The sequence below is a fragment of the Rhinolophus ferrumequinum genome, chromosome 5 (genome assembly GCF_004115265.2).
Source record: "Rhinolophus ferrumequinum isolate MPI-CBG mRhiFer1 chromosome 5, mRhiFer1_v1.p, whole genome shotgun sequence".
Classification (NCBI taxonomy): Eukaryota; Metazoa; Chordata; class Mammalia; order Chiroptera; family Rhinolophidae; genus Rhinolophus; species Rhinolophus ferrumequinum.
In genome coordinates, this window is record NC_046288.1 from 8,768,580 (window position 1) to 8,790,854 (window position 22,275).

At 36.5% G+C, this 22,275-nt stretch overlaps 1 protein-coding gene across 3 annotated transcripts in view; it reads right to left on the bottom strand.

Annotated features, from left to right (window-relative positions):
- The window catches only part of ATP10D (ATPase phospholipid transporting 10D (putative)), a 99,503-nt gene extending 77,533 nt beyond the window's left edge, over positions 1-21,970 (bottom strand). For 2 of the 3 annotated variants that reach the window (XM_033106595.1, XM_033106591.1), the window contains exon 1: positions 21,733-21,970. The gene's annotated coding sequence lies outside the window, so the exon portion shown is untranslated. Of the gene's footprint in view, positions 1-21,726 lie in introns of all 3 variants that reach the window. The other variant, XM_033106592.1, reaches the window with a different exon arrangement.
- Positions 21,971-22,275: the final 305 nt, after the last annotated feature.

The following is a 22,275-nucleotide window of genomic DNA, read 5'->3' on the forward strand; positions in this document are numbered from 1 at the left end:
GCCCCTGGTAATCACAGTGCCCTAGGCCTCTCCCCTGGAGATTGATTCAGAGGAGCTAGATTGGGGCCCATACATGTGCAATTTAATTAGTACTCATGTGACGCATCAGGGAGGTCGCAAAGCATAGCCTATTCCCTGCACCTTTAGAAATGCTGCCTGCCCTCTCTTTCTTGAGGACTGGTCAATCATGTCACTCACTTACCATACCAGCTAGACTGTGTTAGCTTGACCTTGGAGTGGGGGAGATTGAGAAGGATCCACACAGGAGATACAGTGAGTCATTCCCTGCTCTGTTCGCATTAACCCTGAGTGTGCTGCATCACTGCACTTGGTACAGTGTGCTTCACGTAGCTTCACTCTTCAAAGTCAGGGAACCTATCTAATTCCAGATTCCACGGAGTCCAACGCTCGGCCAAAGTTAGATGATCAACAACATAGTCTATATAGGGTTTGGTACTATCTGTGGTTTCAGGCATGCACTGGGGGTCTTGGAACGTATGTCCCATAGATAAGGAGGGACTACTCTACTTCTGTTTTCTCAAACTTAGATCTTTTACTCCCACTTCAAATGGAAGGAAAATCAGGCTGAGCAATGAAAGAGGAAACGGAGTGTTTTTGTTTCCTCTTCCCATACTTCCTCTTTAATTGTAGAGTGTGCTAGGCAAACAACTAGCTGAGGATAGTAATACCCTCTCTACACTGTTCCCCGGAGTAAGTAGAGCAACCTAGCAGACAAAAGCTCTAAGGAACAACTTAGTGTGAAGCATTTTTAGGATTTTTCAAGAACATAATTTACAATTCTAAAATTTAGCCCACTCCTCAAAGACCTGAATTGTCATGGTTTTCTGATACTAAACAAAATGGTTCCATGCTTTATTTGACCTGACACTATGCCACTACCTGGAACCCTGCCTTGAGAACTAACATTTTATTTTTTTTAAACATAAAAAGAACCAAGTGTTTTAAAGTTCATTTACCATTACTTAGAACCAGAAAGAACATCTCAGGTCTACATATTCTACTTCTGAGTGAGCTGCTATCCTTAAAAGTAGGGAGAAGATTTACTATTTCATTGAAAAAGAAAAAAATCTATAGGTTACCTAGGTTTTAATGAAAGTCTCCATTCTTAACTTCATTTTTAGTTGAAGAACGAACTACTACTACATGCAAATTTGGATTACAATACACTTCCTGCTGGTGAGTGATGGAAAAATGCCATTAAAGATTAACTCTATGAAAATGCCTGCATGCTTCTGGCCTGAGCGTGGCACCCTGAAGCCCAACATTACCAAGAAACACACTGTTCAAAGACCTGACTATGGACACCTTGCTTTAATTAACTGATATCAGCATTTTATCGAGAATTTAAAAGCTAATTAATCTGACCACAGAACCTAAAGATAAAGATTCTTAATACATGTTAACACTGGCAGAGAGAGATTGGGAATGAGATTAATACAAACCAAAGGCTATATACACCCAACTTGCAATACTATTTCATGGCAAGGCAACTAAGTGCTAGCAAAAAAAAAAGTTTCATTGCAAGTAATCATTTACCACCATCATAGAAATATCTACGTGTACTAAAAATATGTATGTGTAAATTTCTTGGCTTGCCACAAGAATAATATAAACCAATTTCTCTTATGAATATTGAATATGAAAACTCAGTACAATTTAGCACATTAAATAGAACTCAAACGAATGATTGTTGGTGGTTTCTAGGGGTTGAGCGTGGTCTCTGACTGACAGTCAGCAAGGAAACTAAGATGTAGGCCCTACAACCACAAGCTACGAATTCTGTCAATGACCTGAATAAGGTTGGAAGTGGATTCTTCCCAGATTTTTCAGATAAGAACTCAGCCTGGATGACATCTAAATTTTAACCTTTGAGAACCTGAACAAAGAACCCAGTCACACTGTACCTAGACTTCTGACCTACAGAACTCTATACTAATAAATTGGGGTTGTTTTTGCCCATTAAATTTATGGTCATTTGTTTATGGTGATGGAAGACTAATGGAGAGGACCCAAAAACAGGTCCTTGTATAAACAGGAAGATAATACACTCGTATGGCAAAAGCGGAATCACAATTCGGTGGGAAAATGGTAATTTGTTTAATAACTCAGGAATAAATGGTCATCCATCTTGAAAACAAGAATGCTAAATCCTTACTTTATACCACATTAAAAAGAGATTTTCTATTAAAATATTTTAATGAATTTTAAAATTTAATTAATTCTTAATTAAAAACAAATCTCTAGCTAGATTAAAAACTTAAATGCAAAAATTAGAGTAAACTTACTATTAGATTTAGAATAATATTTTTGTTATTGTTACCTGAGCAAAACTTTCCTAAGCAAGAGAGGTTAGAAAACACAAATAATTCAACAATTTATTTACCTATCATCTATCTCACATAGCAACAGTCATAAATAAAATTGAGAGACAATTGCAGTACATAATGACTGGCAAACTCTTAATATTTCTATGATCCAAAGCGTTCATACAAATTTATTAAGAAAAATAAAGAGCCCAATAATATTGGGGAAAGAATATGAATAAGCAATTCTCAGGAGAGGAAATTCAAAGGGCCAGAAAAAGGAAGGGACACTCAACCGATCTAGTCCTAGAGAGTTGCAAATTAAAAGCTATCATGAAGATGCCGCTTTTACCCATTCTACTGATAAAATCCAAATGATTAATTATAGTCAGTGTTGGCGAGGATGGGAAGAAACAAACCTTCTGTGAATTGCTACAACCTTTCCCCCACCAAAAAAAAAAATTAACAGTATTTATTAACATTAAAAATACATATAACTATTAACACAGCAATTCCACATTGGGGAGTCTTACCTATAGATGAGGGTATATGTACAAGAATGCATAGAAATATCACAGAAATCCTTCAGTTGGAGAATAGCTGACTATATTGTAATATATCCATATTATGAAATATTATGCATCTACTAAAAATGACATATCTCCATACATTGACCTGGACTAATGACCATTATGTATTGTAAGCAAACAAAACAAAGTGCAAATGACAGAGCAATATAAATATAATGATCCAACTTTTGTAAAAATGAATGAGGAACAGACCACAATGACTGATCTGGGTTAAAAGAATTGCGAGAGTGACAGCTTGGACACAGTTTAAGTTTCACTTTGGTTTACTACCTAACCGGTAAACAAGATTTGCAAAGCCACGCACAAGATCGAGGATACACGCAAATCCTCCCCCGCTTCCATCACCTCCCCCGCTCCTCAAGAAGTTATGACCATTTAGTAGTTTTGTCAGTTGTGACGAATGAGGACCCAGCCAGATCACAAGATCCCCTGCTTCTTCAAATTCTTAGGCTAGAAGAGGGGCTCCTCAGCAAACAAGGGTCCACCGATTAGTAAGCAAGGACTGTCTTGCTGTACTACAGTGTCACAGGTCTAGGCCTGTTTCTTATTGCATTGTTAAATCTGTAATTGGCTTGGCTGTGGCTTATTCACTTAATAACACAAAAGGCCTTGGAGGTATGTTTACATACATTTGCTAAGACATGGATAAAAGTAGAGGGTAATTCACATGAGGCTATGAATATTGGTTATCTCACGGTGGGAATAAACAGGGAATAGGCAATTCACTTTGTTACAATGAACATGTATTGATTTATAATTTTTAAAAACTGACTTTCAAGGTTTTGAAGGAAGAAGTTGTAATTAGTAGCCACTCACAGAAGCTGAAAAAAAACCCATAATTAAAGTCCTAAAATCTACAAGCTATCAATTTAGGCATAAAATCAATTAAGGTCAGAAATAAAGAAACATAAACCAAGCATTGCTTAGAAAATAAGTACTAACACTTCTATAATAATTACCGCTTACAAAATACACTTCACATAGGTCATTTAATGTAATCTTCACAACTTGGTATGAAGTGTCACTTCCAAGTTTCAGAGTGAGAAACAAAAGGTCAAAGACATTTTGCAACTCAAGGCACGCAAGTTTTGACTCCAAAGTCATGCCTTTACAAGTATACAATTTTGTTTATATACAAAATTTAAAATAATCAAATATGATTGTTTAAAACCAGATTATTTCTAATTACATTTTTTCTAGAAGATATATTTTCTAGAAGATATCCTTCAATAACAGAGTGTCCTAAAACAACATATCATACTATGTTCCTTCTTGTACACAAATGTACTTGAAAAGCAGGCACTTCTCAAAACCTGTTTTCCTTAATGAATGCTTAATGGAAAATTTGTAGCAGGGCAGATTATCAAAGGTAAATACAGGGTAATGAATTCCCTTGGACCCAGTTAGTATTCAAAAATTTCTGAGGTCATCACCAGCCAACAAACAACTTCAAATATACGTATGAGCTCACTTGTCTAAAACAGAAAAACATTCTTATGTATGGTCATTTCAAGATGCTGTTTGTGGCTGTCAAATTCCAGCATGCATCGGAACGTCCTGAGCCACACCTCCGAGTTTCTGAGTAAGGAGGTCTGGGGTGGGTCTCAAGAATCTGTATTTCTTTCCTTTTTAAAAAAATTTTTTTTCAGTTAGTTGACATTCAGTATTACTTTATATTAATTTTACGTGTACAGCGTAGAGGTTAGACGTTTATATAATTTATGCAGTGATTCCCCTGATTAGCTTAATACCCACCTGGTACTATACATAGTTGTTGCAACATTATTGACTATGTTCTCTACGCTGTAAGAATCTGCATTTCTAACAAGTTTCTAGGTAGTGCTCACGCTGCTAGTCCTGGGAACACACTTTGAGAACCAATACTCTCTGTTAAGTAACTTTATTGCAATACATAAAGTTGAAATTAAAAGTGAACAGTTAATTAGGTATCATTCCTGTTATTGGGAAGTCCCACTGCCTGAGTATATAGACCAAAGCTATGTGTACCAATGACTTGACAGCCAATACAAGCAGACCTTCTCAGCTAAGGTCAGAATTAGCTAAAATAGCAAAAGTCTAGTTTACACAGAAATTTCCAGGAGTTGTGATGAGGCCTTTGGGATTGTTTCTTTCTGCAGATTTAATACAGTTACAGTCCGTTTCAATCAACATTTCTAAAAACTCAGCAAGGGAGAGCAATGGGTCCTGACCTTGACAGACTTATAACCTTCTTCTCAACCAAGATGAGAGAATACTAACAAAACAGCAAAGTTCTTGTATGCCCCAAACCTTCAAAGAAAAAAAAGTTATCTATCATGGTCAATATAAATACAGAGAAATGTTATAGCTATAAGATGAGAAATGTTTCACAGTAGAAGCAACCTATGAAAGTCTCCTTGACCTCTATGTCACAGGTAGCCCTCCCTGAAGCACAGTGAGCCCTGATAAAACTTAGGCTCGTTCCAATCTGAGTTGTCTCTGACCTACTTGTCTCACTCTCTAAGAGGCTTATTATCTCAAGGAGACCGATTCCTTATCTTACAGGTAATAAGCAGTATGGTGGCAGTAAGATCATTTGATATCTTTGCTGGTTTCTTTATTGCATCAGGTGCCAAGATGACGTGTTGGCATGGCTCCCTTACTAATTATCATCCTGCTCTCTATAAAAGGAGAAAGCGTTTTGTTTTTTAACCCCACATAATCTTTGGAAAATAAAATATAAAGTTATAAACATGACTAACATAGGCTTTGGTCATCACCAAGGGTGAATTTATATAGTGAGATCTTGAATGATAAAGTCACATATCCTCAGTGATCTCCACTGCGTGGGAGGAATCAGATTTGCCAAATTAAATACATCTTAAAGCTCTGTGTGCTGATTAATATTTTCTTTAATCGAACTTCTTGAACTAAATCCCCAGTTAGAAGTACATACTCTGTATTTCAGGTATAAAGAGGCGAGGCAAGGGTAACACAATACCAAAAATACTGAAGTAAAATAACTACTTTTGATAATTGGTGATTATTATCGTCGGAGGAAGTGCTATATAGGTATATAAAAAACTAAGTTATATATCTTTCACTTTTACCACTAACAAAGGATACTTTATGATAGTTATGTCCTTTTTAGGACCCTAAATGGGAAAAGGTCCACTCTCATCAAGCACGTAGCCCTTATGTATCTTTTTTAAAAAGTGTGCTTAACCCAAGCACAGGAATGACAGGAATGACTCAGTCGCAATTCATTCAACAAGCATGACCTGAAAACCAAACACTACTGTTGATGCTGGAGAGACAGAAACCAAAGACCCTGTTCTGCATCACAGAAAGCAGCCTCTAACTCAGACCGAGGGAAGGTACTCTCTACAGCAATGAAGGACATGTCTTACGAGTATATCACTACTGATTAAGAGTCAAATTAGAATTTTCAAATATAACATGCTTGTTTTGAAAGGAGACAGCGGCATAAAACACGACTGTGGTATCTAGATGCATCGTTTTATACTGGAAAAGTTACCCATTTTTCATGTTTCCCAACGTACATTAAATATAAAGAGATTCTTCAATTTTCCTATGTGAGAATAAAGTATATATATATGTACACATATACATTCAGACTTTGAAAACTTTATTACTGGAGAAGGTCCAAGGTGGATTAGGTAATTGCTATGTCTACTGCATCCCAGGATCACACCAAAATTACAAATAAATTATAGAACAATCAACCTCAAGAATCATCTGTACTAGCTGAACAGAACCCATATAACTAAGGATATAAAGAAGAGGCCACATCAAGACTGAAACAAAAACAAACAAACCCCCCCCCCACACACACACACACACACACCCACACGCAAAAAACCCTTTATTACCTATCTTCTTCAGTATATCTCAGCTTTTTCTTAAAGGGACCACACATCCAAATGAGTTACCTTTTGCTCATGGCTTAGGCTCAAAACTGATTTAAGCAGGCAAAAGGCAGGAAAAATGTTACGGTTGTATGCATGTCTCTCTATGTTACTGGAAACTAAAACAAAAATCTCACCCATACTCATGGTGAGTCCCCAATATGCCTTAGTTTATTCTTAAAGCTGAAAAGACATAAACATATATTAAAATGCTAATGATAGCAATCATTAATACTATGTGTTGGCATTGGTAATCCTAGATACTTCAAAAATATGTTACTGTAATGACAGAATAACATGTTTTTCAGATTTGGTTACTCAACTCTAATAAACACTATTAATTCAATAAACCTAAGATCATAACAATATCAGCCATTTAAAAAGACATGCCAAGTTCTGTACTGGGGATAAATATACATTAATTTTGAACCTTACAACAAGTTACACGTTATTACCCTCACTTAAGGATGAAAAAACTGAGGTTCAGAGTGATTGAAAAACTCAATCAGTGACATAGACTGGTAAATGATTACCCAAGCCTGATCCAAATATCTGATGCGGCGAGAGCCTCTGCAGCTAGTAGCAGACTCTGATATAGGGCACAGGCACTTGGGCAATAAGCCGGCAGGAGATACACAGCCCTGGCAGCCGGCCAAGGAATGTGAGGGTTGAGAGAAAAAAATAGGACTAGTGAAATATCTGCACTTAAGTAATTTAGGGGGGAAATACTACAGGCATACTTCATTTGTTAAAATTAACACACTCAAATATTTTTATGTATTTAATTTTAAAACATCCATTAGGTGCATTCAATGCAAAGCTCTTTACGTGAATTTGAAGTATGATTCTATAAAAATAAAATTTCCTTTCAAAGAAATGATTCACTTTTACCCAATATCATGACTTCAGTATCATCTGACCCTACTACAGGGACTTATAAGCAACTGACCTAAGCATTTTTCACCGTCCCTCCTTCTTGCACGGCCTCACTTCCCTGCTCATTTTAAATTTGATACTCAACACTGTTATCAATTCTTTGTATCTTCTCTCTACCCCTTAACTCCTCTCTCACTTCTTTCTTGGCAAAGCCCTTACCCTAGTTACATTCAAATCAGTTATATATCTAAATCCCTATATATGCTGCTCCAATACCCACAGTTTGGAAGTGCCTAGCGAGAAACAGATAATGATTAGCGTCACTTTAAATTACTGACCATGAATCACAAGTTGGCCATACATGCCAACTGTAATCAAACGTTTCTAGTCTCTTTGCTTTCCCATTTTAATAGACAACTCTTTCATACCTTCTCCTCTAACTTTTCGTATCTCCCTCCCAAATTTCTTCCTGCTGATGACCTTGTTTCTATTTCACTGAGAAAACCAAAAACATGGAAAGAGAACTTCTACAGGTTCCCCCCATGTAACTGCCCTCTAGCTCAGACCTCGTCCCCAAACTCCAGACTCATACATCTGACTGCCAATTCGGCAGCCCATCGCTAAAAGGTAATATGCGCAAAACTGAGCTCCTGATTCTCCCCCCAAAACTTGCTTCCTCCCCACCCCCAGAGAGCCCTGTCAGTTCATGGCAGCTTCATTCTTCTAGATCCTCACTCAGCCCAAAAGCCTTTGAGTCATCCTGGGGTCCTGTCTTCCCTCAAAACCCGTACACAGTCAGCAAGTTCTGTTGGTCCTACCTTTAAAATATAGAGAGAATCTCACCTCTTGGCATCCCCGCCACCAGGATCACCCTAGTCCATTACTGTACCTAGTCCTGTTAAAACCTAAGTTAGATCCTGACATTTCCACAGTTTAAAACTTGAAAGGCTCTCACCTTAATTATAATAAGTGTCACAGGTACCTGCCTCCCAAAGACTTCTCCAATCTATTACTCCTCCCCGCTTTCATTCCGCCCCTACACAACCTCGTCTCAGCACTCCCTATTCTCTCTCCCTGTTTTCATTTTTCACACAACTCTTAAGTCACTTTCCAACTACATATAATATTTTTATATTTTTGCTCTCGTCTCCCCACTCCATCACAGGAGGAATTCCAATCTCTTTTATTTACTGATACAGCCTAGGCCTAAAACAGTATCAGGCCCAGAGTAGACTTTCAGTACATATTTGGGGAATGAACATATGAATGAATGAATAAAATAACACTTCTCTTACATGCAGTAAAGACCAGAATACCTGTCCAAGTCTCATGCACACTGGATCTAGAAGTGATATAAGCTGTTATTTCACGTTACCTCATTACAGCTTTCATTACACATGATAAAGTTATTAAAGTTCATATTAAGATCTACAGCATGTAACCCTAAAATGGCCACCAACAAGACTGCAACAGGAAGACACAAAAGGGAAATAAAACAAGTAGAATCTAGTTTTAAAAATAGACGAGGTACTTGAATTTCATTGTTCTAAAACTCTGGGGAGGAAGTTCTTCTGAGTAACCTATTTTTTTCAGAAAGCTTAAAGTTTCTCTCTTTAAGTACCAAAACAATTTCATCTAGGATGGAAATCATTATGTGTTCTCTATTTTCCTGTATTTTACACAGAATTTCAAATACTTTTTCTTCTCTGAGAATTCAGCACCAATGCTTAAGCACCATTATTACAAAGTGTTCTGTATAGTGATGCTTTAAGGGTCTTTCGAGCATATCCATAGAGTTTTGTTCAGTAGCTGAAGACCACCTTGTTTTAAATGCTTGTGTCTAATTTTGTAGGTTTGTTTCTTTCTTGGATGCCCAAATATCTGCTTTTACCAAGTCTTAACCCATACTGCCAACTATCTTAGAATAATAAACATAAATAAATTGAATTAACGACCTCAATGGTTTTCAAGGAGAATATAGAAACGTAACAAGAATTACTTAGTGAAACCAATTCTCACTGTTCAGAGATCTATTTTCCTTATATCTGTTTAATAAAATAGGTACCAAAGGGCTATCATGTGTCAACCAGGCACTTTTCCAGACACTGCAACCAAAATGATGAAGCGTCCTATGTAAACTTCATGGTTCTTGCCTTCAAAGCACCCACAGTCCAGTAGAGGAACAGGCATGAACTTCATGAGATTCCCTCGCTACTTGAAAATCTTCAGAGGTTAATCCTCACGAGGCAGACTCTGACATGTTTATGGCCAGATTTCAGAGCAGCAAACACTAAGACATCAAAACACTAACCAACAGATAAACAAGGAAATTCTGAAATGAAACTAGCCCCCAGGTAAGTGCTCATTTTGAAAACTGAAGCCAAAACGTCTTTTTAAACTGGCAGAACACAAATTTCCTGGTGTGCTGTCTTTACTCATTCATATAAAGGAGGGCAAACTCTAGCTCTGTGTGATAAGCAGTGTGTGTGTGTGTGTGTGTGTGTGTGTGTGTGTGTGTGTGTGTGTCTGTTTGTGTGTGTGAGAAACATGATAAACACATTGATTGTGAGTCCAAAGATGTGCTTTAAAAGATTAGAAAAATAAAGGGGAATGAACTATAATTATTTAATATCTGCTTCTCCTACAAAACCATCTTGTTCACTGTTGTCACCAGTAACTAGACCATGCCTGGCACATGGCAAGTACTCAACGAATATTTTTAAATGATTCAATGAACAGTCAGGTTCGTGGTGGTATACAATACATCCTCGGAAAGAGTACTCTTCAAACAAAAAAAATCTCAAGAGGATAAAGGCCAAACAATCAACAACTGTGCAACAAGTATTGTGGAAAGACAGAGTGGGGTCCTTTGGCTAGGATTCTACTTGGTCAATTCCATCTTGACCTTTGAAACCCAAGATGGCCCAAAGCCACCTACCTTTGCCAGAGAAAATGATGATATTTGTCTTCAGACTGTTGATGACTTAGGTTATATTAAATCAGTGGTCCTCAACTGGAGGGAACTTTGCTTAGATGGCAGCTATTCTTACTATTATGAGAGCACTTATTAATCATTTGATGCCAACATTTCTGCCAGGTAAGAAACACATTTTAAAGATAAGACTTAGCAACTTAAATAGAAAACTCAAAATTTTTAAACTAGAAAAAAATCTTAAATATCCAATTAAATACTTCATTTTATATATACATACTAAAAAATGAGGTTTAGAGATATGCCAAACAGCACACATCAAGTTAGTGGCACCTCCCATAAAATAATCCAGCTGTTCTCTCCACTCCCACTTTATTACTCATACATACCGGTATATAGGTAGCTTTTTATTAATTCCTAAACTACATCATTATGAATGTATCATAAATTACTTAAGTCCATTTGAATACAAGATTTTATGCCTGCTAAAATTTTATATGATAGCATGCTTAGAACTATAAAATAACTAAGATTTATTCAGATAAAAATTTCACAGCTAATTTGTAGGATCTGTCCTCCTGTTTCAGTTTCATGTAACAAGCCCTACTCATAATGGCCTACTTTTTACATTGATACTTTATAAAAGCAACATTAGAAAGTATTCATTTCTGGTTTAAATAGTTACAAGAAGAGCATACTTGGGAAAAGAACATGAACAAACCCACAGAGCTGACAAACTGCAAATAAATAGATAAAAACATTTTCAACTTCACTAGTAACCTAAGAAAAGCAATTAAAGCAGAATTAGTTTTTTTGTTTTTGTTTAGTTTTTTTTTTTTTTTTTTAAATGTAGCAGAGTTTCTTTATTCATAATGCTCAATGAAGGCAGGCTTTCATATAGTGCTGAGGAAGTCTAGCTTGCTTTTACTATTCTGGAGCCAAAGGTAATATGGCTTGAAAATGTCAGTCTCTTTGGCGCTGAGTAGAAAGATGACTAATTCAGCATTGGAAAAAGCACTAACCCAGATGTCCAGAAAAGGAGACATTGTTAAACTGTGCTATATCTAAATAGAAATAATACAGTTTTTAAAAGTGATTTTAAATGAATTTTATGAGCAAGAAAATGCTTCAAGTTTTAAACGATGATTTTGACCTATATATAAGTATGATCTCAACTAGAATATACGAGTATATATAGAGGGTGACAAAAAAATGTACACATTTTAAGAAAGGAAAAAACTGTATTAAAATTGTAATACTCAAGATATAGATAACAAAAGAAGAATACAAGTCATGTGTATACATTTTTTTGGCACCCTCGGTATATGTGTGTGTATATATATATATATATATATATATATATATATATGTAAATTTAGAATAAACCATTTTTAAAACATTAACGCTGGCTGTTTTAGATAGTGTATTAAAAGACAAATTATATTTTTAAATATCTTTTGTAACTGTCCATATTTTTTACTATGAACATATATACATTTACTTTATAATTAGAAAACAGATCTTTGTTTCAATTAAAAACTATTCCAAAACTCTGTCTAAACTTTATTTAATCATGAAACCTATGCTTATGGAGGAGAAAAGCATACAGAGAAGTTAATGCACTGCTTCTACATTTAAGATGCGGGGAACAGATACAATCCTTTGTTTTCAGTTTGTTTTAAGAACAACTATAAAATGCAAGACAAGCCTGCTGCCTCGACACTGAAAAAGAACATCCATATCCAAATCCACAAGCATGTGTATGTACTAACAATATACTCGATATTATATCAAAGAACACAAGAAAAATATAATTTATAAGCTTCATCATAAAGGCGAATGGGTGTCCCTGCCCAAAAGTTTTGAATGCCATTAAAAATGTTGCAAAGCCAATTATAGCATTCTGATCTCTTTTGCACAAAAGACGATTACTAAAAATATGATATGATACGGCTGATATCATATCATATCATATCATATCATATGGCTGGCTAAATTGTGAGAGATAGCTTACTTAAATGCCCAGATAGTTTTGGGAGATTGTCTTCTTTATGAAAACTAGGTGTGAAATAGAACGATATGCTGCAAAAGGAAGTTCAGATACTTGTTGCAATAAAATGTCTTATACTTATATACGGCATATACATTTCTGAATATCAAAGTAATCTCTAAAACAAGTCTGTTATACCTTTTGAATTTCACCTTCATGGCTCTTCATATGAGAAAATTAAAGTCAGTGGGGGGAAGAAAACCACTTGTAGGTCAGAAATCTCTCAACTCCTTCTTAAGAAGCTGTTTCAAGATTCTTTGTGCTGACTCCTAATATCTTCATAACATGACCAATCTACAATACTCTGAAATGACCACGTTTAACATCACGAGGGTCTGATAGCATAAAGAGATGTAGCAAATAAAATTACCAGCAATAAATGACTTAATCTGAGTTGATGAAATCCAAAGTATATTATAAGACTATAGTCTAGGTTGTATACAGATTCACTATGAAAATACTTTTATGCTGGGACTCCAACTTTATATAGAATTGATTAATTACAAATTTAACAATCACAGTGGGAGTCTAGGCTATGTCATTCCCTACCTCTACAGAGACACTCAGGACCTCTACTAAGAAAACTCGATCCCCTAGGCACAAACTCTCTACTGAGAGTCTTAAAGATTCATTTTTGCTTCCTTCAATCATCCTCCAAGAATATACCCAAGAGCAAATGATGGGGGAAAATGTCCCCCTCTTTTCCCTTATAAAACACTTAAAAAATGTTTAGTTTAATTATGTTTTGAAAGGGAATTTGTTGCCTGGAAGTAAATAATAACATAAAACCAGCCAACACAGATCTTTAAGTATTAAATATTATCTTTTTGGACTGTTGTCTAAGTTTTATGTCTCAAACGAAGGGCTTTTGACACCAGCTCAGTGATAACACAGAGGTATTTGAGATGACATAAGCAAAGTCAATGGAATTGTCTTTCCTGGAAGCCTTTTAAAACAGACCAGGCACCTGCCTGCCAAAATCAAGTGACTATGCCCTGCTTGTTTTCTCGAACTAACACAGATCAGAATTACCTGGAGAGCTTGTGAAAACACAAGCTTCCACCCCCTACGCACATAAACATACATAAACACACACACACACACACACACACACACACACACACACACACACAGACCCTCAGTTTCTGATTCAATAGGTTCTGTGGGACCTGAGAATTTGCATTTCTAACAAGTTCAAGTGATACGCCTGGTCTGTGGACCAGACTTTGAAAACAATTGATCTAGGCACCTCAAATGTGCTCTGAAAAGATTTATTTTTAATTTCTAAATATATTTTCTCCATTAATTCATTATCATTAAATAATATTTTTATGCAACTAATCATTTCTCTACCAGTGGATATAACAATATATTACATTGTTTAAATAATTAGTGAAACCTTTTTATACACAAGAATTAGGGGGATTATTTTCTGGATGACTAACCACAGAAACTTTTTAAAAAGAGATTTTATGTGTGTGTGTGTGTGTGTGTGTGTGTGTGTGTGTAACATGCTTAAAAGAATGAAGAATAGTTTAAAAAATAATAATAATAAACAGGGAAGTGGAGTTATTTGTATCTAAAATAGAAACAATTTAGCTGCTGAATGATATTATATATATTTATAAAGCTAAAGATTAAATCATTTGACTACATGAGATGTTTTCTAAAGTGTCCGTGAAAATTACTAACCTGAGCTATAAGTATGAATCAAATAAACACATCAAAAACTACAATTTTAAACCACACATCTATTCTTTAAAATATGTGGCATTACTGGATATATGATGAAGGCAGATAGGCATTACTTCAGTTGAACTACGAAAAGAGTATTTCAGTATAATAGATGAGAGGTTTATCAATTTCTAAAAACTACTTAAAGATTCACTTCTGGAAGCATTTGTGTGACTTAAAATGTTATTAATATTCCACAGAAAAGTATTATTTTACAATAGCTAAAAATTACTTCATCATATGACTTAATACAATGGAAGCATAGATTACATACGTCAACTACAATTACTTAAATTGTCTCAACACTCATATTTAAAATTGTCCCAAAGCCTGTAAGTTAAGTATTACTAAGTATAGTGTATAAACACCAATAAGGGACGGGTGAAAGCTATAAACTGTATTCAAAAGACATCGATGGTGTTCACTGGAATTATAGATTCATGATAAACGGTCAGTTCCAATCGTTATTCATGTTACCCACCCTCCAAATGACATTCATTTTGAATAAGAAGCGATAATATAATCTGCTGTTTTCAAAATAGCAACAAACGCATCTGCAACCAGAACACAAGCTCTAACAAGTCCAAGTGCCACGGATGCTCGGCTTCAGTCAGCCATTTACCACAAGCTCGTAGCCTCTGAGCCTCCGTTTTCACATCTGCCGCTGGAAACACCATGACTTACCTCAGCCAGTTCTGTAAAGATGTTTATTAAATAATGCACTGTACCTACATGCTGAAAGTGCTCAGTAACTTCACTCTCTCAACTAATGTTTGTTGAGCTCTTATATGCCAGGCATTGTTAGAGATAAGAGAGATAAATCAAGGAACAAAACAGACAAAACTCTCTGCTTTCTTGGAACCTGCCTTCCAGTGTTCATTTATTTTAGCTTGTCTTAGGCTCAGTGCTAGGTCCTTTGAAAATGAATAAAAGTACCCAGAACAGGTCAAAATATTCAGTTCCACAAAAAGATATCATGAGGGTAATCACGCGGTATATAAATTTAGGGGAATAGAAAGTCCAATGAGGGGGCATGACATGAGGTTGGAAGACGAAAAGGGAGGAGAAGGTAGGCTGACCAGGGGAGAGAGCATTTTTAATGGACCTTGAGAAATGTCTAGAAGCTGACAGGAGAGATTTGTAGATTTTAGAAAAGGAAATATTATGAATATAGGCAAGGAGGCTGGGAATCCCTATGCGCATTTATGCATCACTGAGTACTTCGATATGGCTGGAGTTTCAAGTACAAATTAAGGAGTGATGGGAAATTTAAGATGGAAACTGATGTTAGGACTATATAAGTCCTTACTTACTAAGATGCAGAATTTATACTCAGTTTGAAGGAAATGGGAAATCATCCAGGTATTTGAGTACGTAGGATACGATGTGGCTACTTAAAGGATTTCTTTGTGAGAAGTATGAAAGACACACTGGAATGGGGGAGAAAAGGCAGGGAGCTAGACTGGGAAAACTGAATGATGTACTTCAGAATAGTTTACCAGTAACCTAACAAGGGGTGGGATCCTTAGAGATTTCCAAAGGCATCTCCGATGGACCTCTGTGACAACAGCAACACCCACTGCTGCAAAGGCAACACTTGCAACCACCTGTTGCGAGCCACGTACCATAGTCTCCACTTGGCTCCACACCTCCTGCGCTGGCGCCAGTCCTGGCCTCTACCAGTTACCAATACTGCTTCCTTAATAGTACGTACCTTACCCACACATTCCTGTCGTCACCCCTTCCATCCTGACCAGGACCACAGTGGAGTAGGCAAAATAATATGTGACAAATTGGGCACTGGAGACCACCATAACCCCCTTCTTTTACACTAGCCTGGCTCAAGTAACGTGTGAGGATTTGGGGGAGGAAAGCCAGTGTAGGACTCAGTTAAAAATTCCTTGCCCTACTGACAGCATTTCACTTTTCTATCATTCCTTGGCTTAGGATTCTAAAAGCATAACAATGCTTAGACTCAGGCTTTTTTCTAATATGGCAAGGTAGAAATATTGATTTGTTGGCTAAGGATATCACTGGTAAATAGAGAGAATCTTTGTGATAAAACATAAGAACACCTCTCTAGGAACAAGTTTAGTGAAGAACAAAGGATATTATAACGAGGATTTTTAACCATAACCTTCAATATATAATAACAGTATATTGAAGGTTATGGTCTGTAAGGGGAATGAAATTTTAAAAAGAGTGCTAAGTAACTATGAGTACTATAAGTTAAAGAAAAACTTTCACACCATTTAATAATTTAAAACTGATTTTCACCTTCCTTCTCATAACCAAGATATTATAATTTTTAATTACTTATCCTACATAAAGCGTTAAAATTTTGTAAGTTCGTTTTGCTAACAGAAATGTAGTTGTACCCATCTTCCTCATTCGGAAAGGCCTTAAATGGAATAAGCAGATTTTAGAAAAATAAATTAAGGAAGATTTAATTAAGGCCTATCAGCATGAGACTCTAGCAGATGTGATCTACAGGAAATAAAAAGGAATGAAGCTCGAATCAGGCCAACACTGATTATTTCAGAAAACAGGTGGGGGTAGAAGAGTGCAGTGAATGCGACTAGATTTAGCTTTATCTGGTGATTTCCCTTATAAATCAAATGTTCTCACCAGCAAATATAATTCAGAAACAATGACACTTGACCTGGAATTACACACGAGACTGCGCTTCAGTCTAGGACAAATTGGTTCATTAGGATAGTGAAATTTTTTCCGGATAACTTAAATATATTTAGTGTAGAAATTTTAGAAACTACAGATGAATACCATGAGAATAATGGAAATGATATATACTCTCACCACCCAAACATAAGTACTATTAACATTTGGTTTATTCTCCACCAATAAAGTAGTTTCTGCACATAATCATTAGATTTTTTTTTCAAAAGGAGGACATGGTTTTGTAACTTACTTCCATTCCTCACCCATTAACATTTTTCCATATCATTAAATAGGCTTCCTAACAACATTTTGATTTGCTTTCCATGTTTGTTAATGTGATGTGTGAAAATATGGTAACTTATTGCATTGCTGAGTCCTCTTCGATTGGGAGGTGAACATCCCTGTGCCCCCAACCTTAAAAAAGTCAAGACTGTTTTTCCTTTGTGAATTGCCCATTTATGTCTGTTTTTCATCGGGGGTCATTTTCTATAGGAGTGTTTAGCAATCTCTCACTGCTTTTTATAATACCTTTTGAAAGGGGCATATTGGCATATTAAATATGAGGTCTATTTTTTAAATTTTGGTTATGGTATTTCTTGTTGATATTTTTCAATGGTATTTTTGCAATTATAAAAGTAATAGTTGCTGTAGAAGATTTGGGAACGTCAAAAGAATATTAAAAATATAAAGTTATAACTACAACCTAGACATCCAGTTTTTTTGCATGTGATTTATCTGTGGTTAGGTCTATTGGTACAAATAGGAACTTGAATGCAAATAGGAAGTGCAACAGTCTTGTTTAATGTTGTTCAACATTTGTTAATTTAGACTAACACGTGATACATAGTAAGAGCTTATATATTTACTGAGTAAATGATATTTTATATATATTTATATTTCAAAATTATATTCTACACGTTCAAAATAATACAGTATTAAATCTTGTTTTTTTCACTCAATACACTGCAACGATCTTTCCAAAATATTTTGGAAACTGAATTTTATCAATATAAATATATAGTACATTAACTTATTTTAAAAGTTTGCTATTGTGGGCTTAACTTTATTTTTTTTTTCCATATCACAGATAACATTGTAATGAACATATTTATAAATCTTTATATGGAATTCAGATGATTTCCTTAGGATATATTTCTAGACCCAGGATTATTGAGTAAAAGGCTACAAACATTTACAAATTTTAGTACATAGCCCCACCTCAGATAATTGTATGAATATACTCTTCATTGAACAGAATAAAAGAGATTCTATTAAGGCCACAATTCAAATTAGTACCACTATTACTTCTTACTCTAATACTGATACTAGTTTCGTGAAAAGTATTGTTTCTATGGCTAGGATGATTTCCGCAATGAAATAAAACCATCAAAAATAACAGAAAGGGAATAATGTTTTCAAAAGAATATATTCACAACAAATCTCTTCTAAGTGATAAGGAAAGCTGCTAGGCCGCTATAACTTTTGACCAGGAATAATGATAGCATCCAACACACATATAATTGTTCCAAGATTTAATAAATTGAGTCTCCTTTTCTCAAGCACTGATAAGCTTTAAATTTATCTTCACTGATGCACTGGGTTTTGAGAATCCCTAAGTGATCTTGCCTGTAGCATTTTCTTTGATTTTCCTTCATTAAAAAGACTGACTACTTCCAACTAGATCAGACAATAAAACATGGAATGAAGCCTCGAATTTGTGGGCATTTTATTTTTACCTTTTAATTTTAAAATTGATTCTAAGTAGTATTTGTCTAACAATGAGTTATTTCTGTTCTATTATAAATTATAATCAAATTATGAGCATTTCCTTTATTTCACTGACATCAAAATAAATGACATGCTGTTCAATTTCTATTTAGTTGCTGAACAATTGTATTGAAAAGTATTCAGTTTTTGCTGTGCAAAGGACAAACATTCCTGACATCCTGTTTTAAACTGTTTAGATGGTCCATCTTTTTCATACAATTTAACAAATGCTAAAGTAACAGTTACGTTATTATTTTTTTTAACTCCCTACGTTTGAATATTGTTGAGTTGTTTTCCAACATATACAGGGATCCTCCCCTTTTCAAAACTTGCAAAAGATCTACTTTAGTACCTGTTTTTGCTAACAGAAAGAAATTAAAGAGGATTTTCACTTTTATGAAAAAAGGCGAAAGGCAAAAGAGCATTAAGTTTGTTTTTCAGTAAGCCCTTATAGAGGCAGAGGCACCCCAAACAGAGCGGCCCTGCCAAGCTCCTTCCCAGGGAACCATACTCAGCATCTCAGCATCAGCTTCGAACTGCGTCTGGGAGCATCTGTGCTGTATCTCACTTTATTTTGTGCACCTATTAGCAAGATGTGTCCTAAGGTATCAGAAAAGCCTGAGTGCTCATAATGGTGTTACACTTAGTGTAAAACTGGATATAATTAAGAGTATTTGATATGATTTGTTATTTTGGGGGGTCTGGGAAAGCTCAAAATTTTTCCCACATAAATTAGTGGTAACTAACGTCTAAAGCTACGTCGCTTTAGACATTTGGGCTTACGAAAGGTTTCATTAAGAATGCTCTACTTTTGGACGGTGGGGAAAACCTGTATATTATCAACCTAAACAAAGAAGCAAGCTAATTGCGCCTCTCCTCTCAACCACAAGGTTGCCGGTTCGACTCCCACAAGGGACTGTGGGCTGTGCCCCCTGCAACCTGCAGCTAACATCGGCAACTGGACCTAGAGCTGAGCTGCGCCCTCCACAACTATGATTGAAAGGACAACAACTTGACTTGGAAAAAGTCCTGGAAATACACACTGTTCCCCAATAAAGTCCTGTTCCCCTTCCCCAATAAAATCTTCAAAAAAAAAAGAAGCAAGCTCAGGGGTGGCTGGTAGGCTCAGTTTGTTAGAGCATGGTGCTGATAACACCAATGTTGACAGTTCGATCCCCGCATGGACCACTGTGAGCTGCGCCCTCCTTAAAAAAGTCTACATTGTCATAAAAAGAGAGATGAGTTTAACCAGTTGGGTAGCAGAGGAATTGCAATTTGGGACACACAAACTGCAACAAGCTCCAAGAAAAATCTGCTGAAGGTTTGGGGTAGGCTGTATTTACGGGCGGGGAGAGTTCAGTCTGTTAAAATCAAAACAAATAGAGACCAGCTTTGAAAATGCCTCAAGCAGACAAAACCAGTCCAGTCACACAAACAAAGCTCAATTTAGCCCATTTTTGTGTGTCCAATCTGCCCTGGGCCATTTCTCATTCATGTCTCTGGAAACAGGATTACAAGCTTATGGTTTTGAGCAAAACTGCCAAGGTTGATAGGAAGCAACCCGACTAACTCCCCAGTATGTGAGAAAATTCAACATAGTCAGTTTTTTGTAAATCAGGCATTTATGGGAAATCAGACTCTCAGTCCTTAAGTTTTGTTTTCCTCAGGGCACATACGTGAGATTTTCCATTTTATGGTTCCATGTTAGATTGAAATTCTTTCACAACAATAGCACTTCATTTTTATTAAAAAAAAAAATTATCTCCGTGTAGGCATGTAATGTGTATTTGTAATGAGAATAGACAAGAATTCATAAGGAGCAGACGTTGCCTCTTGGGGTAGATTGTTGTGGGGGCTCAGGCTGGGGCAGTAAATGAGTTTACTGGGTGACAGTGATCATTTGTTACATTTCTGCGCTTAACAAGCCAACAAAGATTTTTTTATGATGGTACTCTTCACAGAAATATGACCCAGCCAGGTTCAAAAATAATTATCTCCTCTGGAGTTACTTTTCTGACACAGTATGTAATATTGACGGGTAAGAAGTCAATCCTTGAGGGTCCATCTTTCAAGGCTGATTCGAGTCAGTAGCTGACTGTTTTTCTCCATGCAAAGAACTAGGTAAAAAGAAGCAAGAAGAGACTCCGCTCTTATTTAGATCACGTTCTAAATCCCCGAGTTAACATACCGGTATGATTAAGACTGGTTTAAATACATCCTTGCTAAAGGCACGGGGAGGTCAGCCCTCCAGACAGGAGGGTGTCGGTAACCAGCTAGATGTTTCTCTGCTGTACAAAGAGTGACTATATGTTTTATAATGTAAGATGAAGGATGCCCCAAACAACAATTAAGTTCTGCAAAGTTAGTGCTTGCTGGGAAGAACGCCGGCTTCTTTGCAGTGCTTCCTGAAAAACTATTTCTGAGCAAGCTCCAACACAACTTTTCCTTCTGAAGGAATCAACCCATGGTCTTTCAACCCCCATCCTCTTCATTACCTCTGAGATAGAGCCAAAATTGCTTTAAACTGCTGGATTTCGAAATAAGACAAAAACAAGGGAGTGTGTGTGTGTGTGTATATGTGTGTGTGTGTGTGTGCATAATGTACCTTTTCACCAAACCCAGCATCCAGAATAGATAAAATAATTCCTCTTTTGAATCAAGTGACTAAAAATGTTGTGTTTCTTTTTCTCTCTAAGTTCAACAACAGCCGTAAAGTCTAGTTTTGAAGCACGGTATCAAACCTGAGCACAAGTATTGGGGGAGGGGGAGAGAAAGAGGGAAAGAGGGAAGAATCAGAGAAAGAGGAAAAGAGGGTTGGTAGTGAAACAGAAGGCAGGGAAACAGTTCAAAGGGTTCGCTCACTTACTCTTACCAATTTCTCCCTCGGCACACATCACAGCATGACGATCCCGAGTCCCAAGGTGCAAGAGAAGAACCAAGCACAAGAGTGAAGACGGGTTATGCCTCTACGCCAGCCATTTGCCTTGGGGAAAAAAGAAAAGAAAAAAAAAACACTTCTCAGCCGGCTCCCAAGCTCAGCTGCCTGAGCCGGGTTAGAGCCGGCGATCTCGTCTTCCCTTTCTCTTCCTTTCGCTCCCCCCGCTCTGCAGCAGCCGAGGTTCCGCCCGCCGCCCCGCCTCCGGTGACGTCGGGGGAAGGAGCCTCTGTGCTGCAGGCTGCTGGGCTCCAGCTGTTGGCCACAGCTGTCTGTCTGCCCAGCGCAGACGTCCCAGTGGTGCAGAGCCTTTCAAGTTCCACCTCTGACTTCCCCATTCCAGTACAGATTGCCTGCACTTGACAGTTTGATTCATTCTTGTTTTGCTGAAATTCTGTTTAACAGTTCACCTATTTACCAAGACTTGAAACACTTGGCAATTATTTTTTGGAGTGTAAAGGGATCAAATCTAAACATTTA